The sequence below is a fragment of the Saimiri boliviensis genome, chromosome 2, assembly GCF_048565385.1.
Source record: "Saimiri boliviensis isolate mSaiBol1 chromosome 2, mSaiBol1.pri, whole genome shotgun sequence".
Lineage (NCBI taxonomy): Eukaryota > Metazoa > Chordata > Mammalia > Primates > Cebidae > Saimiri > Saimiri boliviensis.
Window position 1 is genome coordinate 53941030 of NC_133450.1, and position 24727 is coordinate 53965756.

Sequence of the window (24727 nt, forward strand, 5' to 3'; positions counted from 1 at the left end):
GGCTGCATCACTGTATCCTACTACAGTGCTATCCTGGCATCTTACAAATTACATTTTCCATCCTGCATAATGCGGGTGCCAGCTAACACTTATTGAATAAGTGAATGTTTCTTCAAGTATAGGAAACAAACAGAAAAAAAGGAGAATTCATTCTGGCTCATACCTGCTTTAGTGTAATGTAGTGCCACTCTTCAATAGAAGTTATCAATTTTTTTTTCAGTAATGAAAGTGTTAATTAATTTGGATTTGTTAATAGCAACTCAACTCTCGAAGGAAAGAAAAATCAATGCTGAATTTCACCTCTCACACACATATTACATATTTAATTTACTCTTGACAGTCGTTCTCAAATCCACAAAGCAAAAAATTCAATCTGTTGTATTTTGATATCACCATTTATTTCACTGTATGGAAAGATAATCAAAACAAAATACTCAAGCTCCAATTATCAACAAAATTTTGTTCCTCCATTTCAGTGTCTGCATAAACTTACCCTCTTTATAGTACAACAGGGCATACAGTCCTTCAGACACACTTATTAGTACAGGCTGCATACTATTACATTCTGAGTATACAAAGAAAAGTAAAACTCCAAAGGAAGGGCAAGAGTAATGTAGAGGAATGACAGCAGGAAAAATAAACTATAAAATAGAATTTAAGCTGAAGCTAGAAAAACAAGTCACAACCAGGTCACAAAAAAATTAGCTGGGCGTGTGACACACAACTATAGTCCCAGCTATTCAGGAGGCTGAAGCAGGAGAATTGCTTGAACCCAGGAGGAGGAGATTGCAGTAAGCCAAGATCACACCATTGCACTACAGCCTGGGAGAAAGTGCAAGACTCCATCTCAAAAAAATTAAAATTTTTATTTGAATATATCAGTCCATATGACTACTAAAAATGCTTTTTAAAATTCTTTTTGGACATCCTCAAACAAAATGGTAGAGATAATAGCATACGTACTAGCATGACAACTTACATTGGAGTGAAAAAAAAAGAGGTAACAGTATATGGAAAACTTAACAACAATATAAAAAGAATTTTTTAAAGGCAAAGGGGGCTGGGTATGGTAGCTCATACCTGTAATCCCAGCTACTTAGGAGGTTGAGGCAGGAGAATCGCCTAAACCTGGGAGGTAGAGGTTGTAGTGAGCCGAGATTGCACCACTGCACACAAGCCTGGGCAACAGAGTGAGACTCCATCTCAAAAAAAGAAAAAGAAAAAGAAAAAAAAAAAAGGCAAACGTGGGCCAGCTGTGGTGGCTTGCCTATAATCCCAACACTTTGGGAGGCTGCAGCAGGTGACTCACCTGAGATTCAGCCTGGCCAACACGGCAAAACCAAGTAACTCCTAAGAATACAAAAATAAGCTGGTCGTGGTGGTAGGCACGTGTAATCCCAGCTACTCAGGAGACTGAAGCATGAGAATCGCTTGAATCTGGGAGGCAGAGGTTACAGTGAGCCAACTGCACTGTGCCTGGTGACAGAGCAAAACTCTGTCTCCATAAAAAAAAGAAAAAGAAAAGAAAAAGAAAAAGAAATGAGGGTCTTGCTATTGTCCAAGCTGGTCTCAAACTCCTGGGCTCAACTGATCCACCAGCCTCAGCCTCCAAAAGTGCTGGGATTACAAACGTGAGCCACAGTGCCTGGCCCCTCTCTCTTAAAAAAAAAAAAAAAAAAAAAGGCAGGGGTGTAGGGGGCGGTGCCCTAGTAAAATGTATAATATCTTTTCAAGAGTAAAGACTAAATGAAACTGCTGTTGGTGCTCAACTCAATTCATCATAATTCTTTTTATATGCGTCTACATTGCCCCATTAAAGAGCGAGTAAACTGGCCAGGTACGGTGGCTCACGCCTGTAATCCAAGCACTTTGGGAGGCCAAGGCAGGAAGACTGCTTGAGCCCAGAAGTTCGAGACCTACCTGGGCAACAGCAAGACCCTTATTTCTACAAAATAATAATAATAATAATAATAATGATGATGATGATGATGATGGTGGGGATGACAGGATTTTACTATGTTGTCTAGGCTGGTCTCAAACTACCGGGCTCAAGTGATCCTCCCACCTCAGCCTTCTGAGTAGCTAGGACATGAGTGTGTCTGCCAACTAGTTGCTCCCAACTAGATCATTGTTCCTAGCTAGGTATTTTACTAATCTTAAGTTATAATCTTATATAAGACATTATTTGTCAACATGATCTTCCTTCTACTTCAAGACTAGCCTGGGCAACACAGGGGGACCCGAACTCTACAAAAACTAAACTAGCCTGTAATGGTGGCTTGTGCCTGTAGTCCCAGCTATTATGCTTAGCAGGTTACTGCAAGAGGATCACTTGAGCCTGGGAGGTTGAGGTTGTAGCGAGTTATGATTCCACCACTGCATTACAGCCTGGGTGACAGAGTAAGATACTATCTCAAAACCAACCAACCACACACACACACACACAGGCATACACACACACTGACTAAACTACAGGTAGTGCCTGACTTCAATAAGTATAGGATTTATCAAGTAGATCTTAGTAGGGAGAACGTAACTATTTTTCTTTTTTTTTTTTTTAAAGACCCACCTCTGCCTCCCAAAGTGGTGGGATTACAGGCATGACCCACCATTTTTGTTGTTGTTTTGAGATAGAGTCTCTCTCTGTCACCCAACCTGGAGTGCAGTGGCATAATCTCGGCTTACTGCAACCTCCACCTCCGGGGTTCAAGTAATTCTCCTGCTTCAGACTCCTAAGTAGTTGGAACTACAGGCACACACTACCATGCACAGCTAATTTTTGTATGTTTAGTAGAGACAGGGTTTTACTATGTTGGCCAGGCTGGTCTCGAACTCCTGACCTCATGATCCCACCCACCTCAACCTCCCAAAGTGCTGGGATTACAGGTATGAGCCACTGTGCCTGGCCGGGCATGACTATTTCATAATAAATACCTACATCACACTAAAGAGCAACTGGCAAAAATGTGAACTTAAGAAACAAATAAATTAGGAATTTTTTTTCCTAATTCTGAGATTCACTATAGAATATTTTGAGTTAAACACATTCAAAAGACTTATATATAACATGAGAAATGGAGTGAATCTTTGAAGACTGAAATTATCAGAACTTCCTTGCAGTAGTCTATGGCATCAGATGCTTTATTCAGAAGAAATCTATTATAATAATAATTTAAGATATTATTATTCTACATAGTTTCCCTTTCCTCCTTTGCTGCCTATACACAAGTAAAATATGACTTACACATTCATTATAACTTTCATATATTTTTTTGGAGACACATTCTCGCTCTTGTCACCCAGTCTGGAGTGCAATGGTGCCATCTCTGCTCACTGCAACCTCAGTCTCACAGGTTCAAGCAATTCTCCTGCCTCAGCCTCCTGAGCAGCTTTGATTACAGGCACCCGCCACCACACCAGGCAAATTTTTCTATTTTTAGTAGAGATGGGGTTTCAGTATGTTGGCCAGGCTGGTCTTGAACTCCCAACCTCAGGTAATCCCTTTGCCTCAGCATCCCAAAGTTCTGGGATTACAGGCATGAGCCATTGCACCCGGCCCAATTTTCACATACTTTAACTAGATATGTTCAGGTGGTCTAACATCAATTTCTTTAAACTCATTTAGAACTCCAGAAATAGAGACTATCAACTTGAATTATACACAGCCTTTTAAAAAAGATGACATGTTCCTCCAGTTTCTAATATTATAGAAATTATCTCTTCTCTGAGGTTATACAAACCTATGCAAACTTAAACCTAGAAATAAATTAGGGATCTTATACAAACACAAAACCAAATAAACTAAAAACACAAAACCAAATAAACTAAAAACTAAATATAAAACAAATATAAACACATACCAAATAAACTAAAAACTTCCAAACAAATTTCAACTTAACAAGTTACACTGAAAAAATTGGTCATGTCATTTTGCTGAAAATAAATCTCTGCTCACATGAAAATGTACCAACTGTACCACAAGATATCTTTTAAGTTTGTAATTACTGAACTACTGAATGCCTCATAAGGCATGTACTTTTTCTCAGTTTCACATTATTATTAAACATTAATGCCACATATTAGAAAATAATTTGGTCTTCATTTAACTAAAAATCTTCTTACTCATTAAGACTACCTCTATTCTTTTCCTTAATATTAGTCCCCAACAGTCCAAACAGTATTTACTTGGCACCACTACAAACATAAACACAAATGCAAATTTTGACCCAAGGGTCAGGGGACAGTTATGAGTCAAATAATCTAGGATATGGTTAAGATAATCTACCACTAAAATTAAAACACTGAATGTTTAAATGCCAGAGCACTTTCAGATTTCACTTGAAAACACCGTGTTCATTGTATGATCCTGCCAGCAAATAAAGTTTCCATTACCTGTTAACCCATAGTCATTGGGAAAAAGCTTCCAAAGTTAACTGTGCAATCATCTTCCAGGAAAGTTAAAAATAAATCAGATTCACCTGTCCAAAATGATATAACTCCAAAAGTTAACTTTACTATTCCTGTTGTTACTGAAGCATCTGCAAGGTTCCAGAGAGCAACAAGATGACTATAAAGGCCATAAAAGAAAAAAAAATTGTCAAATTTTTATAAACGACACTAGCCTGGAAGTTTAGAGACTTACATTCTAATCCTTGTCACTAATAGCTTCATAACCCTCTCTCTTGTTCTCAGCTTTCTCATTTGTCAAACGAGAGGAATGAATTCGCTGTCTTTTTAAGATTTTCTAGCTTTTTGATTAGGATATCAGGACTCTATGATGATATTTCTAGTACTAAAATGGTTAACCCATAATTTACACAAATTAAAACCAAAACAGCTCAGTTTTTCCAAAATGCCTTAAGAACTGTCCATCTTATTATCAGTAAAAATATACAATTGTATATTATTGAATACTGTATTTTATAGCTTATAAGAAAAACTAATTCACTAAAAAAGAAAATTATGACAATTTTTTTTTTTTTTTGAGACGGAGTTTTGCTCTTGTTACCCAGGTTGCAGTGCAATGGCGCGATCTCGGCTCACCGCAACCTCCGCCTCCTGGGTTCAGGCAATTCTCCTGCCTCAGCCTCCTGAGTAGCTGGGATTACAGGTACACACCACCATGCCCAGCTGATTTTTTGTATTTTTAATAGAGACGGGGTTTCACCATGTAGACCAGGATGGTCTCAATCTCTTGACCTCGTGATCCACCCGCCTCGGCCTCCCAAAGTGTTGGGATTACAGGCTTGAGCCACTGCGCCCGGTGACAATTTTTAAAAATAAAAAAAGTAAATTTTAATTAGAAAAATCACACGAGGCTATATGTAGCAGACACTAATGTGCTGCCCCATATCCTCTTACAAGAATGAAGGATTTATTGGCCAGCTGCTAGGAATGCTGCCGGAAAACAGCCCTCAGCTGTCAATTCTCTTTAGAAATTAATTACCTCTGCTAAATTCAGTTGTCTTCCTAAGTGGCCCCATCCAATGACTGATCAAGCTTCTATCCCCTATCCCCAACTTAGGACAACTCTGAGGGCTATCCCAGCTACAGAGTTCCACATCGGGGTCAAGTGAGCTTTTTGTTGCAGCCCAATTTATCCCCAGTTTCTTTTCCATTCTTTTCACAGACATTGATTCTAAAAGATTTCCCATAACAAACTTCATACATGCTAATTGCTGCCTCAGTTAGCTTCCCCAGGGAGCTCAATTTTAAGCCACTGGTGACAAGAATAATATAAGGGAAGCTCTAAAACGAAGTACTGGAGTTGGGTCACCATCCACCTAATCATCCAGCTGACAATGAGAACCCCATCACTGGTGGTGAGTAGAACAGACAGCCCCTAGCATAAAGTGGCACTGCAAATGTTAAAATTTCCATTGGTAGTAAACTGTGTAGTTTTCCAGTAGAACAGAATGCAGAAGTTGGCAAAACTTTTCCATGAAGGGTCACATAGTAAATATATTACTTGGGCTTTGCATCATTTCACAGTTCTTTTTGTTGTCACTGTTTGTTTTACTCTTTAATGATGGGCCACCACAAAAACAGGCCAAGAACTGAATTTGGCCTGCAAGCCATACTTTGACAATCTCTGCATTAGAAGGTGCAATGCATCAGGTATTTGAGAAATATGAGGAAAGGAGCAATTATAAGGGACCATGAAATTGGCTTGTGGTTACTGTTAAAGACAACTGACCCAGCCGGGCGCGGTGGCTCAAGCCTGTAATCCCAGCACTTTGGGAAGCTGAGGCGGGTGGATCATGAGGTCAAGAGATCGAGACCATCCTGGTCAACATGGTGAAACCCCGTCTCTACTAAAAATACAAAAAAATTAGCTGGGCATGGTGGCACGTGCCTGTAATCCCAGCTACTCAGGAGGCTGAGGCAGGAGAATTGCTTGAATCCAGGAAGCGGAGGTTGCGGTGAGCCGAGATTGTGCCATTGCACTTCAGCCTGGGTAACAAGAGCGAAACTCCATCTCAAAAAAAAAAAAAAAAAAAAAAAAGAGTTGGGATTGGGGCTGGGCGCGGTGGCTCAAGCCTGTAATCCCAGCACTTTGGGAGGCTGAGGCGGGTGGATCACAAGGTCAAGAGATCGAGACCATCCTGGTCAACATGGTGAAACCCCGTCTCTACTAAAAAGACAAAAAATTAGCTGGGCATGGTGGCGCGTGCCTGTAATCCCAGATACTCAGGAGGCTGAGGCAGGAGAATTGCCTGAACCCGGGAGGCGGAGGTAGCGGTGAGCCGAGATCGCGCCATTACACTCCAGCCTGGGTAACAAGAGTGAAACTCCGTCTCAAAAAAAAAAAAAAAAGTTAGGATTACTCCCATCCTTGACCTCCAACGACACAGAGAAGTTAATGTCAGCAAAAATGGCAGAGTAGAGACCTCTGAAATTCTCTCCTTCATAAAAACAACAAAAATACAGCAAAACTGTAAAAATCAACTTTTTAAAAACTGCAGAAATAAACCAAAGGACTGTGGCAATCCAGGGAGTGTCTATTCAACAAATATGGCTGAATCTTCATAGAACTGCAACCTTTGTGGCATTTTAACTTGCTATTCCCATTTCACTCCTTCCCATTTCCACAGTATCTATGAAACCCAATAGCCCACAATCACAGTGAAAATCAGCAGCCACTGAAGAGGGCAAAACAGGGTTGGAACTCCTTCTAAATCCCATCCCTAAAGAACTGTCATTATCTGACATATTTGCTGGTTCTCTGGAAGACTCCACTAGCAAAGCCATCTTTATTTGACCTGTCATCAAGCTCATCCAGCATAAATGTTTCCATGGGCACCTTTGGTCAAAAACAATCAGAAACAACTAACATCGTGGCTGCCTGAATCTGAAGCAAACAGGAGGCTAATTAAAAAGGTTAAAACTAAAAGCTGGGAAATGATATGTATGTAGGGGACTTTGAAAAACTCTGACATATTCCTAAAAACCACACTCACGTAGCATTGTGCACATGCTCAGAGAAGACCAGAGGAGTACCTTACTCTCACCTGTGGCTAACACTAAGGCTCTGCACAGGCAGGAAGAGCTCAGGCAGAGTTGTAAATTCCTGGCTGAATGTTGAAGGCATGCCACAACATACACATAGAGCCCTTGGCAAAGACCAGAGGACTACACGTTTTAGGTATCCAAGGAAATCTCTGCTCATTCATTCGCTTCTCTGCCCATTCATTCAACCACTAAGCTAACTGTGCAAATACTTCAGTAACCAAAGACAACAAAAAATACAGACTTCACAAAACAACAACAAATAACCCTGGGGAGGGGGGAGAATCTGATTTCCAGAGTTTCCACATTATATTAAGTGTCTAGATTTTTAGCCAGGCACAGTGGCACATGCCCGTAGTCTCAGCTACTTGGGAGGCTGAGGCAAGAGGATCTCAAGCCCAGTAGTTCAAATTCAGCTTGAGCAACACGAGACCCAGTACCTAAAAAATAAAAATAAAATGTCTAGTTTTCAACAAAAAAATAACTAGGCAGGCAAAGAAACAAGTATGACCTATACACAGAGGAAAAAGCAGTCAATATAAACTCTCCCTAAGAAAGCTCAGACATTGAACTTTCTAGATTTATTTATTTAGAGACAGGGTTTCACTTTGTCACCTAGGCTGGGTGACACCGATGTGTCAACACAGCTCACTGTAGCCTCGCCCTCCTGGGCTCAAGCAATCTTCCCATGTCAGCCTCCTGAGGAGCTGGGACTATAGGTGGATGTGCCACCGTGCCTGGCTAATTTTTTTTTTATTTTTTGTGGAGATGGAAGTCTATGTTGCCCAGTTAAGTCTCAAACTCCCAGGCTCAAGCAAGCCTCCCAAAGGCTTGATTATACACGTAAAACACTGCACCTAGCCCTAGACTAAGACTTTAAGCCACCTGTTATAAATATGCTGAAAGAACTAAAGAAAATCATGTCTAAAGAACTAAAGGAGAACATATGAGAATGATATTTTACCAAATAAAGAAGGTCAACAGGCCAGGCGCGGTGACTTACGTTTGTAATCCCAGCACTTTGGGAGGTAGGCATTATCACCTGAGGTCAGGACTTCGAGACCAGCCTGACTAACATGGTAAAACCCCCATCTCTACTAAAAATACAAAAACTAGCTGGGCGTAGTGGCAGATGCCTGTAATCCCAGCTACTCAGGAGGCTGAGGCAGGAGAATCACTTGAACCTGGGAGGCAGAGGTTGTGTTGAGCCAAGATAGCACCACTGTCCTCCAGCCTGGGCTACAGGCGAGTTATCTCAAATAAATAAATAAATACATACACAGAAATTTTTAAGAAAGAATCAAACCAAAATTCTGGAGTTGGTAAGTACAAAAACTGAAATGAAAACCTCAATAGAGTGGCTCAACAGCAGCTATGAGCAGGCAGAACAATCAACCAGCTTGAAGATAGGTCAACTGAGATTAGCCAGTCTGAGAAACAGAACAAATCAGGAAGAAAAATGAACAGAGCCTCAGAAACCTGTAAGACACCATTAAGTATACCAACATATGCATGATGAGAATCAAAGAAGCCGATAAGGACAAAAAAAAAAAAATTGGAGAAACAGCACAAAATTTCCCATGCGAGATAAAACAATAATGGTCTCTTCCAGTAATGTTTTAATTAAAATGGTCTCTTCCATTTTAAATAATAATTTCATCGCAGATGCCTGTAATCCCAGCTACTCAGGAAGCTGAAGCAGGAGAATTGCTTGAACCCGGGAGGTGAAGGTTGTGGTGAGCCAAAATAGCACCACTACCCTCCAACCTGGGCTACAGAGGGAGAGTCCTCTCAAAAAAAACAAAACAAAACTCTGTTTAAATAACAATGTTACACATCAACCCATTCCTCATCAATCTTCTCTGCTTTACTGTCCTCTATGTAGCACTTAATCTTCTCTGCTTTACTGTCCTCTATGTAGCACTTAATCTTCTCTGCTTTACTTTCCTCTATGTAGCACTTAACATCACTGAACAACCTTTACTTTCTACCCACTAGAATTTAAGCTTCAATAGGGAAATGGATCTATTTTATTTATAGTGGCTGGCACACAGCAAGTGCCAAACAGCCAATTAAGAAAGAAAACAAACAATAGAGAGAGATAAGCCTTACATGGACAGAAACGTTTCTCATATTAACAGCAACCTAAGAAAAGGGGATGTGTGTGCACATATACAATGTGTAGACTTGGTAACAATAAAAACTCCCCACCTGATAAGATTCTATTTTCTCTGTTAAGTAGGAGGCAAAGACGTCTACTGAGTGAGGCTGAGGTGGTAGGGCTAAAGGTTTACAGAGAGTACCTAGCTGTGTTGGATGCTTCTGTTGAAATTAGTATCTAAGTCAGAATCAAAATCTGGTATGTTTGGCCACTGTAGCCTTAAATGAGCAGTTAGTTGTTATCATGTGCAACTCTCCACCCAAAATTCATGCATTCTTACAACTTAAACAAAAATCAGTGTTTGAATTTTAGGAGAATAAAAAGCAGCAGCCAAATATAGTGGCTCACTCATATAATCCCAGCACTTTGGGAGGCAAAGGTGGAAGGACTGCTTGAAGCCAGGAGCTCAAAAACAGCATGGACAACATAGCAAGACCTTGTCTCTACAAATAAATTAAAAATTTTGCCAGGTATGGTGATGTACGCCTGCAGTTACAGGTATTCAGGAGGTTGAAATGAAAAAAAATCACTGGAGCCCAGGAGATAAAGGCGATGAGCTACGATCCTGCCACTGCCACTGCACTCCAGCCTGGGCAAGAGAGCGAGACCCCATCTAAAAAAAAAAAAAAAAAAGGAACTGAACGCCCTTAACTCAGATTTTGAGAAAAGCACCATATCAGGTGAAAAGCACTAAATTTGTCATAGTCAAGTAAAACTCAGTTGTATCAAAAGAATGGAAAGCAGGATCTCAAAGAGGTATCTGTACACCTATGTTGATAGCAACATTACTTACAATTGCTAAAACTGGAAGCAACCCAAGTCTCCATTAACAGATAAATGGATAAATAAAATGTGGTATACATATATAAACAAACTATCATTCAGCCTTAAAAAGGAAAGAAATTCGGCCGGGTGCAGTGGCTCATGCCTGTAATCCCAGCACTTTGGGAGGCCAAGGCGGGTGGATCACAAGGTCAAGAGATCGAGACCATCCTGGGTCAACATGGGGAAACCCCGTCTCTACTAAAAATACAAAAAAATTAGCTGGGCATGGTGGCGCGTGCCTGTAATCCCAGCTACTCAGGAGGCTGAGGCAGGAGAATTGCCTGAACCCAGGAGGCGGAGGTTGCGGTGAGCCGAGATCGTGCCACTGCACTCCAGCTTGGGTAACAGGAGCGAAACTCCGTCTCCAAAAAAAAAAAAGGAAAGAAATTCTGGACCTGGACCAGGCATGGTGGCTCACACACCTCTAATCGTAGCACTTTTGGAGGCCAAGGTAAGCGGATCACCTGAGGTCAGGAGTTCGATATCGGCCTGGCCAACCCCACTGGCCACGTCGAAACCCCATCTCTACTAAAAATACAAAAATTAGGTCGGGTGCAGTGGCGCACACCTGTAATCCCAGCACTTTGGGAAGCCAAGGTGGGCACACCATCTGAAGTCGGGAGTTCGAGACCAGCCTGACCAACATGGAGAAATCCTGTGTCTACTAAGTATACAAAAAATTAGCCAGGCAAGGTGGCGCATGCCCATAATCCCAGCTACTTGGGAGGCTGAGGCAGAAGAATTGCTTGAACACGGGAGGCCAAAGTTGCAGTGAGCTGAGATCACACCACTGCACTCCAGCCTGGGCAACAGAGCAAGACTCTGTCTCAGGAGAAAAAAAGGAGCAGATAAGGGAATAGCACCTTATATACGATAAGGTGAACATAGAGTAGCTACCTGTGGAGATTTAACCTTTTATCTGTAGCTTACTTATAAACAAAAGGAAAGGCAGTTTCTCACATGACACAGCTTTCAGCTTAATATTTTCCTTTGGCATAGTGAATTAAGGTCTTGAGTTCTTACTTGCCTTTCACAATACTAATGGAGATATAAGAAAGAATTCTGAATAGATTCATTAACAAATAATTTGAAGAAATCAGACACCAAAGAATTCAGCAGAGACAGAATATCATGCAGGCAAGGCTCATTTGAAATATAACGAGAATGATAAACTCTATTTCTACATAGCTAATTTTTTTTTAATTACAAGGATAAACATCAGATACAAAGTTATCTGGAGTGTCAGATAACCAATTACAAGTAAAGCTCAGAAAACCAATTGCTGCCCAGGCGCAGTGGCTCACGCCTGTGTAATCCCAGCACTTTGGGAGCCTGAGGTGGCCACATCACTTGAGCTCAAGAGTTCAAGACCAGCGTAAAGCCGGGCGCGGTGGCTCAAGCCTGTAATCCCAGCACTTTGGGAGGCCGAGACGGGTGGATCACGAGGTCGAGAGATCGAGACCATCCTGGTCATCATGGTGAAACCCCGTCTCTACTAAAAATACAAAAAACTAGCTGGGCGTGGTGGTGCGTGCCTGTAATCCCAGCTACTTATGAGGCTGAGGCAGGAGAATTGCCTGAGCCCAGGAGGCGGAGGTTGCGGTGAGCCGAGATCGTGCCATCGCACTCCAGCCTGGGTAACAAGAGCGAAAACTCCGTCTCAAAAAAAAAAAAAAAAAAAAAAAAAAAGACCAGCATAGCTAACATGGTCTTGAACCAAAATGCAAAAATTAGCCAGGTGTGGTGTCACACACACACTTGAAAAGGAGGCAGGAGTTCAAGGCCAGTCTAGTCAATATGGCAAAACCCAATACATATACACAGTTGCGTATCAGGATTTCCCTCAGCAATTAACAACATTTTGGGCTAATACTTTATTTGCAATATGAAAGGCTGCTGCCCTGTGCATGTTTAGCAGCACATCTGTCCACTATCCACTAAACGCCAGTAGCACCTGCCTCCAACTGTGATATCCAAAAATATCTCCAGACCTTGCCAAATAAGTGTCCCATGGGAGCAAAACTACCCCCAGCTGAAAACCACTTTTGTATTTGTATAGAAAAAACTCTGAAAAGATATGCACCCAAAAAGATAGCAGTGGTTGTTCCTGGAAAATCAGGATTATTAAAAAAAAAAAAAACCCTGCTATTTTTTTTCACATTTCTGTAACTTAATTTTCATATAAATGTATTACTTTAACAAACACAAAGTATTAAAAACTAATATGAAAACTCAAAATAGAAGTGACCAAATGTAAACACAAAAAAATTTAAATACATCATAAAATAAAATCTTAGTATGTAATAAACCGTATTTCACAGTTTCTAAGCAATGAGTAAAAAAGAAGCCAGGTGCTGGTATCATGCCTGTAATGCCAACACTTCAGGAGGCTAGGGCAGTAAGATTGCTTGAGACAAGTTATTCAAGACCAGCCTGGGCAACATACCAAGACCCCATCTCTACAAAAAGAAAATTTTTTTATGTAGCTGGGCATGATGGCTTGTGCCTGTAGTCCCAGCTTCTGAGGAGGCTGACGCAAAAGGATTGCTTGAGCTCAGAAGGACAGGGCTACAATGAGCCATGATCCATCCGTGTCACTGCACTCAAGCCTGGGCAATGGTATGAGACCCTGTCTCTAAAAAACAAAAGTAAAATAAAAAACAAAAGAAGAAATAGGTAAAAAAGGAAATAGGAAAAAGACAAACTAGTCTATAAATTCATTAAAACTAATACCATCACTTTGCTGTTTTATAACAAAGTATTTATCAACAGTGACTATGTATTGACATAAACAATTCGCTCCTTAAACTTACCAATTTTAATAAAAGAAAGTATTTTATAAAGTTTGGTGGGCCATTTTTTTTAAAGTAAGAAAAAGAGAAATGTTTCCAATAATCCTATCACCAAAAAAAAAATCACAAAATATTTTAAAAGATCTGAATTTTTTCCACGTACTTTTTTCATATAACTGATTTATGACACACAAAATAAAACTTATTTTCAGTTTACCCTAAGCATTAAACATTCTTCATAAAAACTGTTCATTTTGAAGGGAAAAAGTAGCCCCCTACAGTGCATTAATCTCAAGCATTGATTCATTTTAATGGAAGTACCAGGTGTGGTGATTTACACCTGTAATCCCAGCACTTTGGGAAGCCAAGGCAGGTGGATTATCTGAGGCTAGGAATTCAAGACCAGCCTAGCTAACATGGTGAAATCTCGTCTTTCCCAAAAATACAAAAATTGTCCAGGCATGGTGACTGGTGTCTGTAATCCTAACTACTCAGGAGGCTGAGGTGGGAGAATAACCTGAACCCAGGAGGCAGAGGTTACAGGGAGGCAAGATTGAGCCACTGCACTCCAGCCTGGGCAACAGAGCAAGAATCCGTCTCAAAACTAAACAAACTTTTTAACTAAAGTAATTTCTCTCATACTCCACTTCCCATGACGGGGATGGGAGACAAAGTTATTATAATATAATCAAACCCAGAAAGTTTGTTTTCATTCCAATATCAAATGAGGGGTTGACAAAGAATATTAATTTACTCTATGGACATTTTCTCCTAGTATATACATACCACAAAAATTATGTCAACCTCTCATCTCTGACAGTTTAATGAGATGTACTGAGCAATTTCACTCATTTAGCAAATATTTGGCAAACAGCTATTATTTGCCAGACCCTTTACTCTGACACTGGGTATACACACCTGTAATTCCAGCACTCTGGGAGGCTAAGGTGGGCAGATCACTTGAGGACAGGAGTTCAAGACCAGCCCAGCCAATATGGTGAAACCCCACCTCAATTAAAAATACAAAAAATTAGCTGAACATGGTGGTGCATGCCTGCAATCCCAGCTACTTAGCAGGCTGAGGTACAAGAATTGCTTTAACCCGCAAAGGGATGCGAAGGTTGCCATGAGCTAAGATTGTGCCAATGGACTGTAGCCTGGGTGACAGAGCGAGACTCTGTCTCAAAAAAATAAAATAAAATTGCAAACAGGTTAAGTGCTAAGAAGGAAAAAACCAGGAAGCAGTTACATATGCAAAAATACAAAGACTAATTAAAAAAGAAGTTTTCTAGAATCTCAATCCCTATCCCCTTTTTAAAATTTTTATTTATTTTTTTGAGGTGATGGCTCATGCCTGTAATCCCAGCACTTTGGGAGGCCGAGGCAGAAGGATCACCTGAAAGAGTCCAAGAACAGCCTGGTCAACATGGTGAAACCTCATCTCTACTAAATATACAAAAAAAAAAGTCAGGCATGGTGGCAGGCGCCTGTAATCCCAGCTACTCAGCAGGCTGAGGCAGGAAAATCGCTTGAATCCAGGAGGCAGAGGTTGCAGTTAGCCAAGATCGTGCAACTGCACTCCAGCCTGGGCAACAGAGTGAGACTCCATCTCGAAAAAAAGAAAAACAAAAAAGCAACACAACAGATACTAGTCCAGGCCACTGTGAAATATTTTTATTATCTGAGACAACTGTCAGTAACATATTGTTACACTTATCCATTGCTACTCTCTCATATTATTTCTCTTTCCACCCACTTCACCTTACTAATATCTTTTTTTCTTTCTCACTCTATTCTCCAGGATTTCGGTGAAAGATAGCTTAAATAGAATCAGGCCCCAGTTAACAGCTTTCAAAACAAAAATATCCTGAGATTTAAATGCAAGCCATAAGATAATGTGTTACACAAATTTTTAAACTTTTCACGACTGCTAACAACTCTTTAACAACAGCAACAGAAAGTAAACACCATAGAGTCTGAGGCAGCAAGGCTGGTTGCTCATACATTTAAGAAAGAACACAGCTACAAATGTTTTATGAAAATTTAACACAACTGTCCAGCCATAGTGAGTTCGTTAAATGAACTATAGCCAATCTACACATCAGAATACTACGCAGCTGTTAAAAGGTGAGGATGCTCCCTATTAGCAGGTTTGGAATGATCTCCTCAACATGTTAAATGAAAAAGTAAGGTAGGCAGGGCACAAAGGTTCACACCTGTAATCCCAGCACTTTGAGAGGCTGAGGTGGGCAGACTGCTTGAGCCCAGGAGTTCAAGACTAGCCTGGGTAACACGAGGAGACACCATCTCTACAAAACAACAACAAAATAAGTCGGGTATGGTGGCACATTCCTGTAGTCCGGGACGTGGGAAGCTGAGGTAGGAGGATTGAGTGAGCCCAGGAGGTAGAGGTTACAGTGAGCCGAGATCACACCACTGCACTCCAGCCTGGGCGAAAAAGGGAGAGCCCGTATAAAAATATATATATATTAAAGTAAAAAGTAGATTATATACTTTACCACGTTGTATCAGAAAAGGAGAAAAACGTATTTGCTTTCATCTACCTACATAAAGGTGATGTAATGAAAAGAAAACATCAGAGAGGGAAAAGAAACAGAGAGGGACACACACACAGCACTAAAAAAAAAGTAGTCGATTACTAACTTGGGAGTGGTAGTGGTAGACAGGATCATGGCGAGTATGACTCAATTTTGAACCACATGTTATTTATTCAAAATATGATTTTTTAAAGAGACAGAGTCTTTTACAAACAAGGCGAAAGTGCAGTGGCATGATGACAGCTCACTACAGCTTCAAACTCCTGGGCTCAAGCAATTCTAGCCTCCAAAGCAGGGACTACAGGTGCACATCACTATGTCTGGCTAATTTTTTTTTCTTTTCTGTAGAAAGAGCATCCCACTATATTGCCCAGGCTAGTCTTGAACTCCTAGCTTCAACCAATCCTCCTGCCCTGGCTTCTCAAAGCAAGTATTTTTTTTTTCTGAGACAGAGTCTCACTCTGTCACCCAGACTAGAGTGCAGTGGTGCCATCACAGCTCACTGCAGCTTTGACCCCTGGGCTCCTCCCGCCCTGGCCTTCTGAGTAGCTGGGACTACAAGTACAACACGATTGTGTCCAGCTAATTTCTTAATTTTCTTGTAGAGAAAGATCACTTTGTTGCCCAGAATGGTCTTAAATTCCTGACTTTATGCCGTGCTCCTGCCTTGGTCTCTTTTTTTTTTTTTTGAGATAGTCTTGCTCTGTCGCCCAGGCTGGAGCGCAGTGGCATGATCTCGGCTTATTGCAACCTCTGCCTCCCAGGTTCAAGCAATTCTCCTGCCTCAGTCTCATCAGTAGCTGGGATTACAGGCACCAGTCTTAGCTAGTTTTTGTATTTTTAGTAGAGACGAGTTTTCACCATGTTGGTCAGGTTGGTTTTGAATTCCTGACCTCATGACCCACCTGCCTCAGCCTTCCAAAGTGCTGGGATTACAGGTGTGAGCCACAGCATCCAGCCAAAGTACAAAATTTGTAATCAGAATTTAAGTCTTTTTACAAAGTCTACCTAAAAGTGGTCCAAAATTTTACTGCACATGTATAACTGCTTTAGTTCTGGTCTTTTAAATTTTGTTCACTAAAGCACTTAGGTGTAATGCTATCTCAAGTTAAGACCAGTACCTTGGGTTCACCCTGGTTCCACTGAACACAAGGTACTGGTACTACCTTGAAACAGCATTACATATTGGTCAAAAGCACACCCTTCTTTAACCCTTTTTTCTTTTTCATTACAGGAGCACAAACCCACTTAAAAACACACACACACACACACACACACACACACACACACACACACAAACAGGGTCTCATTCCGTTTGCCCAGGCTGGAGTACAGTGGCACAAACTTGGCTAACTGCAACCTCTACCTTTCAGGTTCAAGCGAGTTTCCTGCCTCAGCCTCCTAAGTGGCTGGGATTACAGCATGCACCACCACATTGGCTAATTTTTGTGGGGTTTTTTGTAGAGAAAGGATTTCACCATGTTGGCCAGGCTGGTCTTGAACTCCTGACCTCAAGTGATCTGCCTACCTCGGCCTCCCAAAGTGCTGGGACTATAGGCATAAGCCCCTGTGTCTGGCCTCAACCCACTTTTATTTATTTACTTTTCATTAATTTAAATCCTTGAAGTGTATTCTGTGTCCAGTGGCCTTACCAGGAAAGCTGCTTCAGAATTTGACACAAACCATGCCACTGTTTCTATCGGTGTGAGTTGCCTTTCCCCAATTACTCTAGTTTTGTTCAGTTTGCCTATGCCGTTCTTCACTTGTTTATACACATAAGAACATCTCTTACTCAAATAGTATACAGTTTCATCTTGGGCTTAAACACCTTCAATTTTTTTTTTTTGAGATGGAGTTTTACTCTTGTCATCCAGGATGGTGTGCAATGGCACCGTCTCGACTCACTGTAACCTTGACCACCCAGGTACAGCGATTCTCCTGTCTCAGCCCTCTGAGCAGCTGGAACTCAGGCATGCACCACCACGCCTGGCTAATTTTTTTATTTAGTAGATATGGGGTTTCACCACGTTGGCCAGGCTGGTCTCGAACTCCTGACCTCAGGTGATCTGCCCACCTTGGCCTCCAAAAGTGCTGGGATTATAGGCATGAGCCACTGCACCCAGCCAACACCTTCAATTTTAAGAAGAGCTATATGCTCTTTTTGGCTCTGCAGACCTTATTTATAGCCAGGCCTTGGAAAGCAGCTGCCAAGACATACTTACATTTTAGAAGTTCACTTCTGTTCCTGGCAGGCCTCTACAGAACCTTTTGAGACAGGGACTCACTCTGTCACCCAGGCTGGAGTGCAGTGGGGCGATCATGGATCACCATAGCCTCAACCCCTGGGGCTCAAGTGATCCTCCATCTCATCCCTCAGGGAGCTGGGACTACAGGCACATGCCACCATGCCCGGCTTCAATAACTTTTTCATTAGGGAAATGAAAATTAAAAACAATGAGATACCACTATGTAACTATCAAAATGGTTAAAATCTAAAACACTACAACTCCAAAAGCTGAAAGTGGAGCAATAATAATTCTCATTCATTACTGGTGGGAATGCAAAATGGTACAGCCACTCTAGAAGACCATTTGGCAGTTTCTTACACAATTAAATATAATCTTACCATATGATCCAACAATCACGCTCCCTGGTATTTACCCAAATTACATGAAAACTTACATGTCCACACAAAAACCTGCACATGGATGTTTATAGCCTTTATTCATTATTGTCAAAACTTGAAAGTAACCAAGATGCCTTTCAAAAGGTGAATTATGGTATATCCATAAATAGAATATTGTTCAGCACTAAAACGAAATTATCAACCCTTAGAAAAGACATGGAGAAGACTTAAATGCACTGCTACTAAGTGAAAAGGCTACCTATTATATGATTCAAACTAAGGCAACCCTCTGTATCCAAGGGTTCCCCATTCACAGATTCAACCAATGGCAAGGCAAAAATATTCCAGAAAAATAATAAATAATTTTTTTAAAGTACAGCAACCAGCTGGGTACAGTAGCTGACACCTGTAATCCTAGTTCTTTGGGAGGCCAAAGAGGGCAGATTGCTTGAGCCCAGGAGTACGAAAGCCTCTGCAACTTAGCAAAATCCTGTCTCTAGAAAAAATACAAAAATTAGCCAAGGGTGGTGGTGGGCGCCTGTAGTCCTAGCTTCTCAGGAGGCTGAGGTGGGAGGATCATCTGAGCCCAGAGGTGGAGGCTGCAGTGAGCTGTGATTGTTCCCCTACACTCCAGCCTGAGTGACAGAGACTCTACCTCAAAAAAAAATTTTTTTAATTTTTTTTTAAATTATCTAATACAATGCAAACAGCATTTGCATTGTATTAGATAATTACAAGTAATTCCGAAATTTAAAATATACAGCAAGATGTGCATAAGTTACATACAAATACCACGTGTTTCATTGTATTGAGGGACTTGAGCAACTGAGGATTCTGGTATTCTGGAGGAAAGCTCCTGGAACAAATTTCCCACAAGCATACCAAGGGAAGGTATATGAACATATTCTGGAAAAGGCGAAACTTTGGGGCAGGAAATTGTACTTTCTGCTAAATTTTGTTGTGACCCTAAAACTGCTCTAAAGAATTGTCTTGTGAGGGGCAGTGAGCGTGCGCACACAAGAGCTAGCATACACAGTTTAGAATCAAAAGAAAATTAACTTAGGTCGGGCACGGTCACACCTGTTAGCCCAGAACATTGGGAGGCCGAGGTGGGTGATCATTTGAGGTCAGGAGTTCGAGACCAGCCTGGCCAACATGATGAAACCCCGTCTCTACTAAAAATACAAAAAAATTAGCTGGGCATGGTGGTGCACACCTGTAATCCCATCTACTTGAGAGTATGAGGCAGGAGAATTGTCTGAACCTGGGAGGCAGAGGTTGCAGTGAGGCGAGATCGCACCATTGCACACCAGCCTGGGCAACAAAGTGAAACTCTGTCTCAAAAAAAAGGTAAATTAATTTAAATACATTTAAAAGCATTTTGTAAAATTTAAAAAAAAAAAACCTTAATAAAAATGTATTTCAGGTCGTGGGTAAACAGGTTCTGTAGTCATGACAATGGCCAAGGCAGGCTGCCTGCAAACAGGCTGCCAGTACAGGGATAAGTTGCCTATCTACATCAGCCTGGGCCATAGTAAGCTGTCGCCATGGGGCCAGCAGGGCAGGCACCATGCTGCATTCATCTTTGTACCCCCAGCATCTAGCAGTGTTGGCATGTAGTGGGCACTCAAGGAATGTGTACTGAATGAATGATACCTGTGACAAACAAGCAGATTTTATTCTTTTCTCGACCCTTGTTCCTATGACACACCTCCTTCTGACTGCCACTGTCACTCCTTCAGAGCACAACTTCTCTAGGGAACCTGGATGGGAAACAGCTATGGCCAAGGACATCCTGGGTGAAGCAGGGCTGCATTTTGATGAGCTGAACAAGCTGCAGGTGTTGGACCCAAAGGTTACCCAGCAGACCACAGTGCTCAAAGAATGCACAAAATTGTGGACAAAATTGGCCAGTTTCAGAAAATTGTTGGTGGTTAAATTGAGCTTGTTGATCAACTTGCAAAAGCAGCAAAAAATGAGAAGATAAAGGCCATCAGTGCTCAGAACTTGCTCAAATTAACAGCAAAGCAGAAAGAGGCTCAACAACTTCAGAACTCAACTTCACGTACTAACAGAAGAAAAGAAAATTTAGGCAGAGCATGGTGGCTCACACCTGAAATCCCAGCTCTTTGGGAGGCTGAGGCGGTTGGATCACCTGAGGTCAGAAGTTTGAGACCAGCCTGGCCAACAAGGTGAAACCCCATCTCTAATAAAATACAAAAACTGGGGTCTGTAGGGGGAAACTAGGGGAGGGACAGTGTGGGGTGGGGAGTTGGGGAGGGATAACATGGGGAGAAATGCCAGATATAGGTGATGGGGAGGAATGCAGCAAACCACATTGCCACGTATGTACCTATACAACAATCTTGCATGTTCTTCACATATACCAGCAAACCACATTTCCATGTATATACCTATACAACAATCTTGCATGTTCTTCACATATACCCCCAAACCTAAAATCCAATAAAACATATATTAAAAAAATAAATAAAATAAAATACAAATGTTAGCCAGGCGTGGTGATGCATGCCTGCAGTCCCAGCTACTTGGGAAGGTGAGGCAGGAGAATCGCTTGAACCCAGGAGGCAGAGATTTCAGTGAGCTGAGATTGCACCACTGCACTCCAGCCTGGGTGACAGAGGGAAACCCCATGTCAAAATAATAATAATAATAATAATGAAGAAAAGAAAAGAAAATGCAGCTAGAAAGGTATCAGGCTGAACATGAAGCTTTGTGTAAAGCACAAGTAGAACAAAAATGAATTATATTGACCAATTTATTTTTCAGAAATGAACTGAAAATTTCACTTTTACAGCAGGAAGTTAAAAAAAAAGTACGTTTCAAAAGGGTGAATTTTGTGTTAAGTGAATTCTATCTCAATTTCTTAACCAGATTTTTTAAAACAATGGGTGGCCCTAGTAATGCAATGTTCCTAAGCACTAACATCAACAGTTGGTAACATCATACAAAAAGACAACCAACTATGTATGCCTTCTGATGAAAGACCTCATCACTACCTGTAAATCAGTCTCGTCCTTCAACAGGTACTCCCAAAACTCAAGAAAAATGAATTCTGATCAAACAACCAAGTTATAAGGAAAATAAGCATGATAGCAAAACTACACAGGACACAGGAAAGCACTTAGCAAAAACACAGACTCTCAGAACCTTTATACGATGAAGAAACCAACCACCTTATTTCTTTGACAAAACATGGTAGGGAAAAGGAAAAAAGATGGAGAGGAAGCCGGGCGCGGTGGCTCAAGCCTGTAATCCCAGCACTTTGGGAGGCCGAGGCAGGTGGATCACGAGGTCGAGAGATTGAGACCATCCTGGTCAACATGGTGAAACCCCGTCTCTACTAAAAAAAAATACAAAAAATTAGCTGGGCATGGTGGCACGTGCCTGTAATCCCAGCTACTCAGGAGGCTGAGGCAGGAGAATTGCCTGAACCCAGGAGGCAGAGGTTGCGGTGAGCCGAGATCGCGCCATTGCACTCCAGCCTGGGTAACAAGAGCGAAACTCCGCCTCAAAAAAAAAAAAAAAAAAAAAAAGATGGAGAGGTCCCAAACACAACAGGTTATTTGGATCCAGATTCAAACAAACTGTCCTAAGATACCTGAGAAAACTGGAAATTTAAACTCTGGGTATTTGACAACAATATTAAGCAGCTAATTTTTCTTAACAATTCGGTATACAACTACAGTAATGATATTGCAGCTGACTTTTAAAGCTCTTATCTTTTTTTTTTTTCTTTTCTCTTTTCAGAGACAGGGTCTTACTCTGTTGCCCAGGCTGAGTGCACTGGCACAATCATGGCTCACTGAAGCCTTGAACACCTGGGCTCAAGTAATCCCCCTACCTCAGCCTCCTAAGCAGCTAGGACTAGAAGCAGGTGCAACCACAACTAATTAAAAAAAAAAAATTTTTGTAGAAATGGGGTCTCGCTATGTTTTCCAGACCAGCCTCAAATTCCAGGCCTCAAGTGATCCTCCCACCTCAGGCTCCCAAAGTCTTGTAATTATAGGTTTAAGCCACCATGCCCAGTCTGTCTTTTAGACACACACTGAAATACTCATCATAATTCTGAGACTGATTTTAAATAATATGGGATGACATGAGTTTGAGGCTACAGTGACCTATGATCATGCAACTGCACTCCATCCTGGACGACAGAGAGAGAGTCTCACCTCTACTAAAAACCCCACCTCTACTAAAAATTCAAAAAATTTGCTGGGCATGCTGGCACGCCTGTAATACCAGTACTCCGGAGGCTGAGGCATGAGAATTGTTTCAACCCAGTGGGTGGAGGTTGCAGTGAGCTGAGATCAGACCACTGCACTCCAGCCTGGGCAATACAGCGAGACTCTGTTTCAAAAAAAAAAATTTTTTTTTTAATTAAAAAAGAAAACAAAAAACACCAGGCACAGTGGCTCATGCCTTTAATCCCAGCACTCTTGAGACACCAAGGTAGGAGGATTGCTTGAGGCCAGGATCTCAAGACCAGCCTAGACAATATAGAAAGACCGCCATCTCTGGCCAGGCCCGGTGGCTCAAGCCTGTAATCCCAGCACTTTGGGAGGCAGAGGTGGGTGGATCACGAGGTCAAGAGATCGAGACCATCCTGGTCAACATGGGGAAACCCCGTCTCTACTAAAAATACAAAAAATTAGCTGGGCATGGTGGCGCATGCCTGTAATCCCAGCTACTCAGGAGGCTGAGGCAGGAGAATTCCCTGAACCCAGGAGGTGGAGGCTGCGGTGAGCCGAGATCGCGCCATTGTACTCCAGCCTGGGTAACAAGAGCGAAACTCCATCTCAAAAAAAAAAGATTCCTGTCTCTACTAAAAAAAATTAGCCAGACATGGTGGCATGTGCTTACAGTTCAAGCTATTTGGGAGACTGAGGTGGGAGGACCATTTGAACCCAGGAGTTTTGAAGCTGCAATGAGCTACAATCACGCCATTACACTTCAGTCTGGGCAACATAGTGAGACCTTGTCTTTTAAAAATTAATAAGATAATAATGATTTGGAATGGACAAGGACTGGATAGAAGTACAGGTAAAATAAGACTGATCATGAGTCGTGACTGTTTAAGATGAGTGACAGGTCTGTGGGAGGTCACAATACTGTATTATTTTCGCACATGTTTGGAACTTTTCATAAAAAAGTTAAAGGAGGGTAATACATAATGCAATCGTATTTATGACAAAAAGGATAAACTGTTAAGAGGGGCAATGGATGGAACAAACTTGTCAGGAGATTATCTCAAGAGAATTCTGCCAGGAGGAGCACTATGAACTAAGGCAATGCTAGTACAGAAATGAAAATACAGATTAAATCAGTTACTTCCTTAGGGCAGTAATCAGGCTTCACCGGCATTCTAAGCAAAATTTTCTTACCCTTTTGTTAAAAAATGAACAAACAAACAAACAAACAAAAAAAAACGCAAAAACTCAAAGAGGCTCTATAGCTTTCATCATATACACAAGGGGGACTACAATCCCCCAAAAACCAAGAATCAGTGAATTAGAATATATTTTAGGATACTGACATTACCTGTATTACTTAGCCTCTTGAATCATTATAGTCCAGTTCACAGACTTTTTTTTTTCATTTTTAGAGACAGGGTCTCAACTGTTGCCCAGGTTGGTCTCCACCTCCTGGGCTCAAGTGATCCTCCCAAAGTGCTGGGATTACAGGCATGAGCCACAACATCTGGCCAGTTCACACAATTTCAACATAGCTCTTTCCTGCTTTAGAACTTCTGCTAAATGCTACAGCTTCCAAGTGGGATGCTTCAGATCTAAAAGTATACATATAGGAACTTTATGAGAATTAAATGTATTGAAGAATCTAAAATAATGTTGGGCACACAGAAAGTGTGCAATAGATCAGGCGTAGAAGGCCAAGGCAGGTGGATCACTTGAGGTTGGCAGTTCGAGATCAGCCAGGCCAACATGGCAAAACTCCATCTCTACTAAAAATACAAAAATTAGCTGGGCATGGTGGCAGGTGCTTGCAATTCCAGCTACTCGGGAGACTGAGGCATATGAATTGCCTGAACGCTGGGCACGGTGGCTCACGCCTATAATCCCAGCACTCTGGGAGGCTGCGATGGGTGGATCATGAGGTTAGGAGTTCAAGACCAGCCTGACCAATATGGTGAAACACTGCCTCTACTAAAAATACAAAAAAAAATTAGCCGGGCATGGTGGCACACACTTGCAGTCACAGCTACTTGGGAGGCTGA

At 41.5% G+C, this 24727-nt stretch overlaps 1 protein-coding gene and 1 pseudogene across 4 annotated transcripts in view; one reads left to right on the plus strand and one right to left on the minus strand.

Annotated features, from left to right (window-relative positions):
- Positions 1-24727, minus strand: part of STRN3 (striatin 3) — a 129352-nt gene that overhangs the window by 97700 nt on the left and 6925 nt on the right. The gene's annotated exons all lie outside the window — the stretch shown is intronic.
- On the plus strand, positions 20161-21267 carry LOC101034806 (intraflagellar transport protein 20 homolog; annotated as a pseudogene).